Source organism: Corylus avellana, chromosome ca11 (genome assembly GCF_901000735.1).
Source record: "Corylus avellana chromosome ca11, CavTom2PMs-1.0".
In the NCBI taxonomy this organism is placed as follows: domain Eukaryota; kingdom Viridiplantae; phylum Streptophyta; class Magnoliopsida; order Fagales; family Betulaceae; genus Corylus; species Corylus avellana.
The window spans coordinates 14,112,477-14,120,240 of NC_081551.1; the positions used below are offsets into that span (position 1 = coordinate 14,112,477).

At 38.3% G+C, this 7,764-nt stretch overlaps 1 non-coding gene across 1 annotated transcript; it reads left to right on the forward strand.

Annotated features, from left to right (window-relative positions):
• Positions 1–5,916: 5,916 nt before the first annotated feature.
• LOC132166835 (small nucleolar RNA R71) lies at positions 5,917–6,023 on the forward strand. Its single transcript, XR_009438636.1, has one exon. It is a non-coding gene; the product is annotated as a small nucleolar RNA R71 (small nucleolar RNA).
• Positions 6,024–7,764: the final 1,741 nt, after the last annotated feature.

Sequence of the window (7,764 nt, forward strand, 5' to 3'; positions counted from 1 at the left end):
TCAATTCAAGGTATGGCTTTACTCTGAGTCCATTCACCTTGAATGTCTGATTTTTCTCTGGACTATGAACCTCCAAAGCTCCATGAGGGAACACTTTGGTGACAACACAAGTCCCAAACCATCTAGACTTAAGCTTACCAGGGAAGAGTCTTAACCTCGAATTATAGATCAACACTTTCTATCCTACATGAAACTCCTTCCTGACCTGTTGCTTATTATGATATGCCTTGGTTCTTTCCTTGTAGAGCTTGGCGTTCTCATATGCATCACGCCTCAATTCCTCAAGATCATTCAGTTGCAGCTTCCTCTTGTCACCCGCTTGTTTCATGTCAAAGTTGAATTTCTTGATGGCCTAGTACGCTCTATGCTCCAACTCCACCGGTAGGTGACATGCTTTCCCAAAGATCAACCGGTATGGGGACATACCGATAGGGGTCTTGTATGGAATTCTATAGGCCCACAATGCATCATTCAAGCGCAGAGATCAATCATTCCTGCTAGTATTCACTGTCCTTTCTATGATGCTTTTGATTTCTCTGTTTCTTATCTCCACTTGACCATTGGTTTGAGGATGACATGGAGTGCCAACCTTGTGTGTGATCCCATATTTCTTTATCAAAGAAGCAAAATGCTAGTTGTTAAAGTGGCTTCCTCCATCACTGATTATCGCCCTTGGAGTCCTAAACCTAGTAAAAATGTTGTCCTGCAAAAACTTCACAATAACTTTGTGATCATTAGTTCTTGAGGGGACAGCCTCGACCCATTTGGATACATAATCCATACCTACAAGAATATATAAATAGCCAAATGAGTTAGGAAATGGACCCATGAAGTCAATACCAACACATTAGAGAGCTCTACCACTTGAATGTTTTGCAAAGGCATCTGATTTCTAGATAGGATGTTGCATGTCCTCTCGCATCTATCACAATAGCTACAAAACCAAAAAGCATCTTTAAACACATTAGGCCAATAGAAACTAGATTGTAGTACCTTAAGTGCTGTTTTCTTAGCTCCAAAGTGACCTCCACAAGCAAGCTGATGACAGTGCTGTAGGATGCTCATGTGCTCCTCCTTAGGAACGTACCTTCGAATGATTTGGTCAGGGCAGAATTTGAAAAGATAAGGATCATCCCAATGGTACTGTATAGACATAGACATCAACCGCCTCCTCTCCTGACTAGACATTTCTGGAGGAAAAACCTTAGTAGTTATATAATTAACAATATCTGCATACCATGGAAGTTGGACATCAACTGCAAATAATTGCTCATCAGAAAAGTTCTCATTCAAGGGTAGCTTGTTTCCTTCTTCACCCAGAAGTAACCTTGATAGGTGATCTGGAACCACATTCTCACTACCCTTTCTGTCCCTAATCTCAAAGTCAAATTCTTGTAATAATAGTACCCATCTGACCAATCTAGGCTTTGCATCCTTTTAGCAAACAAATATCTCAAAGCAGCATGGTTAGTGAATACAATAACCTTAGAACCAACTAAGTACGACCTAAACTTCTTTAAAGCAAATATGACAGCTAACAATTCTTTCTCAGTAGTAGAATAATTTAGCGGAGCATCATTCAAAGTTCTAGAAGCATAATATATAGCATGAGGTACCTTGTTGATTCTTTGACCTAAAACAGCTCCCAAGGCAAAGTCACTAGCATCGTACATGAGCTCAAATGGAAGACTCCAATCAAGTGCCATCATTATTGGTGCAAATGTGAGCAGCTTTTTCAATATCTTGAAGGCATCCATAGAGGGGTCTAAATATTTTTGAGAAATCCTTGATAAACCTTATGTAGAACCCGGCACGTCCCAAAAAACTTCCTACACCCTTGGCCATCATAGGAGGAGGGAGTTTGGAGATGATGTCAATCTTGGCCTTATCCACCTCAATACCATTTTTCGAAATAACATGACCCAGCACAATGTCTTGTTGTACCATAAAGTGGCACTTTTTCCAATTGAGCACTAAATTGCATTCTTCACACTTCTTGAGGAAAATTTGCAGATGATTGAGGCATTCATCAAAGTTAGAGCCAAAAACACTAAAATCATCCATAAATACCTCAATGAATTTCTCCACCATCCCTAAACCCTAAAGCAGTAATATCTATGGCCGGCTAACCTTTCTAGCATCTAATCAATGAATGGCAAGGGAAAGTGATCTTTTCAGGTTACCTTGTTTAGCCTTTGGTAGTCAATACATACCCTCCAACCGGTGGTGGCTCTTATAGGTACCAACTCATCTTTGTCATTCTTCACCACTGTGATCCCACTATTCTTTGGCCTGGGATAAATGATGACAACATCTAATATTTTCAAAACTGCAGCTCTGACTACATCCTTCATGTGTGGGTTGAGTCTTCTTCCTGCATCCCTGGTTGGCTTTGCTTCATCCTCAAGGAGAATTTGATGCATTCACTTGACCAGACTTATTCCCTTGATGTCGGCAATAGTCCATCCTAAAGCAGTTTTGTGTTTTCTAAGAACTCACAATAGCTTCTCCTCTTCCCCCAAACTTAAGTTTGCAGCAACTATCACCGGTAAGTGTTGTGCCAAATACTACCTAAATTAATAGATAATATTTAGTACGTTTTACTCGCAAGTGCACAAGATCAAACGATAGTATAGTGCAACAAGTACGAGATCAATCCCACGAGGATTGTTGATTTTGTTTTAGAATTAATAAAAATATCAAATTGTCACTAAATTGATATTGTGAAAAAGATATAAAGATAAATGAAAAGGTAAAGGCAGGGCTTTGATATCCACCACTAATCATACTTAGATAATATAACAATATGCCAATGATCTAATCATATTATGAATGCTTAATGTTTGTCAACCTAAAAGTATGGCTATCTACTCCTTTAGATATTGATTTCCCTAAGCAGCGAATTAGGCATGGGTGTCTACTCTAATTCTTTTCTTTCTTAAAGGATTTAGCATAGGTGTCTACTAAGTTGTTCTTTAAGAAAGCATAAATTTGTGAAAATCGACAAACACATGATACCTAGGGCATAGGTGTCTACTCCCGGTTCTCTATGTTGATGAACCCAAGAACCCGATATAGATTTCTTTTGCTACTCTTATTAAACCAAGGACTCGATCATCCAAATTGATTTAATTAACTAGTCCATACCACATGTAGATAATGGCCAATCACATACATATGAGGAATTCAAGAAAACAGGAATTAATCAAGTTAAGCAACACAATATGATTATCACAAAGGCCCCAATATTAAAATATTAAATAAACATAACTAGGGCTTCAATCTAGCTCTCCTTAAGAGTTAGTTACACATAATTAAAATAAAACTAAAAAGAAATAGGAAAGAAAGAACCGAAAATCGCTTCTAGAAGTAGCATCCAATTCCTCTCTCCAAAGTTGTCTCCTTGAAATTGTGTATTGAATTGTGAGGCTTAGAGGTCTATTTATAGGGCTTAGGAGAGTCCTAGAAGCCCTAGTAATCCTAGTAAATTTGGAGATTTAAGTCCTAGTCCAATTAGGATAAAGAAAACCTTAGTCCAAATCAGAATAGGATTCGCCCAAAATTGCGTTCCTATCTTACGGGGGGATTTTGGCATAGCTTCAGTCCGAATTGGGAAAATTATATATCATAATTATTTGTGTAATTTTGAGTTATCTTTCTAATTCCGCTTGAATCACCTTAATCGGATATTTGAGCTGAAAGTTATGATCAAAATACCGAGATATGTGCATAATCCAAATTTGAATCCAATCCGATTTTGACTCCAATTTGAGAAATTCCGATTTAATCATTTCCTTTATTTGATTAAACTTAACCACATTATATTATGATTGGATAAGCTTAATCATATCTTCTAGGTCTTTCCAATTTTTCCTTTAAGCTTCGAACTTTTCCGGAAACGCTTTCTTTTCTTCCAAAAACCTATAAAACAAAGAAAATACAAAAAGAAAGTAAAATTGCACAAACTAACAACACTAAAGAATTAACACATATAAGTTTAAGAACTAAAATATAAATATTTTGGCACTTAACAGTAGGGTCCGATTCTCTCCCAAGTAAGCATATGAAAAATGTTCTGGCATCTGCTTCAATTCCTATTTTCATGCCTTGACAATAGAAGGGACAAGAGTAGTGTTAGTAGGCACAAGAGTTTCAAAGGGAGGGGATACTTACTTGGATGTTATGGAGAGGACTCAAAAAGGTGCATGACCTCAATGATGTCATCAGTAACATCTCAAAGTTTGGCTCAATGTCTTGTTGTGTGATACTATGAGTGAGGATGGCCTCCAATGGGTCAATATGATGGACCTGAAAAACATTCTCAACAACACCTTGAATTATACAGACATTAAAGATTTCTAGATTATCTTGGGGTAATTTCAATGCATCAAATATCTTGAATTCGATCTTCTCACCATTTAACTTCATACTTACAGTACCCTTTTTTACACAAATTTTTGTATCACCTGTTCTCATAAAGGGTCTTCCTAAAATAATAAGCGAAGGCAATGGCATAGGGCATTCTTCCATATCTAACACAATGAAATTAGCAGGTAAAATAAATTGATCTACCTTTACCAAGACATCTTCCAATATGCCTCTTGGTCTTTTGATGCTTTTGTTTGCCAATTGTAAGGTGGTTGAAGTCGGTTGAAGCTCCCCCAAACCCAACATCTCATACCCATTGTATGGTAACAAATTGACACCAGCTCCTAGATCCAGTAATGCACGCTCAAAAAGATGGTCACCAATCCTGCAAGGAATAGTAAAACTACCGGGATCTTTCAGCTTTGGTGATAGTTTTCTTAACAAGACTGCACTTACCTCTTCTATTAAAGCTACCGTTTCATGCTCCTGAAACTTTCTTTTATGAGTGCAGCACTCCTTTAAAAATTTAGCATATGAAGGATTTGTTGAATTGCTTCTATTAAAGGAATGCCAATCTCTACTTTTCTCAAAGTTTCAAAAATGTCAAGAAATTTCTTTTCTGTCTTTGGCTATACTAACCTCTGAGGGAAGGGTGGTGCATTCACCTTCTCTATTTCACTTACCTTGGATGTTGAGGCTTCAGCTGGAGGTGCTTGTGCTGTCTCTTCAGTTCCTATGACCTTGCCATTTCTAAGAGTTGAGACTGCTTTCAATTGTTGGCAACCCCCTGGATTGGGTATTGTTTGGGCTGGAAATTCACCCCTCTTTCTTTCATTCAGCTCGTTGGCCGTTTGCCCCATTTGTGCTTCTAGTCTTTGGATAGATTGCTCGGTCCTTGCATTGGTTTAGTGTTGCGAAGTCATAAATTCCTATTATGAAGTCACTAATTTGAGTACCATACTTTCCAGGTCATTCTTCTTTGACTCCTAAACTGGTTGGACTGCTTGTTGGAAGTTCCTCTACTGTCCTTGAGGGTTCAGAATATTCTGATTGTTGCTCCATGAGAAATAGGGGTGGTTGTGCCACCTTGGATTGGAGGTGTTGGAGTATGGATTGTTCTTGGGAGGGTAATTGTTCTGTTCCACATAGTTTGCTTGCTTTTGATCTACAAATGAATACAAAGGACAAGTCTTAGTAGTGTGATCAGAATTGCAACATATGACACATACCTGGAGTTGTGCAGCTTGCTGAACAGAAGAGATGTTCTGAGTAGTCATGACTTTTACAAGCATATCTAGTTTTCTCTCCATGGCAGCCATCTGATTTTGCACTCCGCTATTTGTGTTTACTTCATACATGCCCTTACTCTTTACTCCTTGTCTCCCTCTGGATGAGAATTGTTGGGAGTGCTCACTCAATGTCTTGAAAAGCTCCATGGCTTCCTCACAGCTCTTTTCCATAAGCACACCTCCACAAGTTGAATCAACGATACCTTTGTTAGTGTCATTCAATCCTTCATAAAAAGCTTATACCTGATCATCTTAAGGTAGGTTGTGATATGGACACTTGAGACCCAACTCATTGAAGTGCCCCCATGCTTCAAAGAAAAGGTCTCTATCTCTTTGTTGAAATGTTTGAATCTTCCTTCCAAGTTGCCTTGTCTTTTGAGCTGGGAAAAACTTCTTGAGGAATTTAGTGGCTAACTCTTCCCACATATGAATGGAATCTGCAGGGAAGGAATGTAACCACAACTTAGCATTATCTTTTGAAGAAAAAAGAAAGAGGATTAACCTGATTACCTGATTCCCTCTAGAGTTACGCCTAGGATGTTTTGAGTCTTGCAGAGATCAAAGAAAACCCTAAGGTGCAAGTGTGGATCCTCATTAGGTGTGCCACTGAAATGAGTCAAAGTGTTGAGTATGTGAGGGGACAAATTGAAGGTGCCCTGTACTTCTGGTTGGTAGGCAATGCATGATGGCTGGTCGAGGTTTTGTGGAATGAAGGCATGCTTCATAGGTCTCTACACTAGTGGTGGTTGGTTCATGAGCTGTCCTACCATCAGTTCCTCAACTTCAAGTTCTTCTTCAACCTTGAACTCTTCTTTTGTGTCGAAGTTGTCTTTGGGCCTTTTTCAAATAGTTCGCTCAATTTCTAGATCAATTGGAATGATGGTTGGGTTTTTAGATCGAAGCCCTTGCATGAAAATGATCAGTTTCTGCACTTACAACAGCTTCAGTGCTGTTGTCACGATCGCTCCTGGCAGTGTGCTCGATCGCTCCTAGTATGTGGTCGAGCACAGACATGCGCTCGATTGCTTCTGGTATACGCTCGATTGCATGAACAAAACGCAGGCTATCCGCAGAACTGAAACAAAACTAAAAACAGAAAGCAAAAGAATTAGATTTTGGTATTTTAAAAAAAAAAAAAATGAACAGATTTAAAAATAATAAAACTAAAGGGAAATAATTTTAAACAGAATTTAACGCAATCCCCGGCAACGGCGCCAAAAACTTGTTGTGACAAATACTACATAAATTAATAGATAATATTTGTCACATTTTACTCGCAAGTGCACAAGATCAAAACAAAAGTATAGGTAGGAGTGTAAACAAGCCGAGCTTGAGCGAGCTTCCCTTGTTTGGGCTCGGCTCGTTTAAATTTTACTCGAGCTCGAGCCGAGCTTAAGGACGAGCCAAAAAATTGAGCTCGAGCTTGAGCTCATAATAAGTCGAGCTGGCTCTTACATTTAATTTATTTATTTTACTATAAATTTAAACTTTAAGTACTCTTAAACGGCTCAAGAAGCTAGCTTGCATATGAGCATTTGCTTAGCCTGGCTAGTCGAGTATGGAACTTGAGTCAAGACAGCAAGGCACTTGGTTTCGAAGAGAATATATTCATCCTTTTATAATAAAAGGATGCTATTAGGAAAAAAAACATATATCAATTTTTAATATTAATATGAGCAACTATGTGAACAACTACCAATTCGAGCCTTATACAAGATGTTCACGAGCCTAACCGAGTCGAGTCAAACTTGCTTCGTTTAATATTCGAGCCAGTATTTGTGTTCACGAAACACCTCATTTAATAATCGAGTCAAACACAAGTCGAGCTTATACGAGCCAATCCCAAGCTCGCTCGTGAATGGCTTGCTCGTTTAACACCCCTAAGTATAGGGTGCAAGTACGAGATCATTCCCACAAGGATTGGTAAATTTTGATTAAAATTAATTCTTCAATTAAAACGAGAGAAAAGATTGATTTTTTATTCAATAAGAATAAAAGGTAGGGCTTTGATATCCACCACTAATCATACTCAAATAATATAACAATATGCCAGTGTTTTAATCATATCGAGATTACTTAATGTTTGCCAACTTAAGGGCATGGGTGT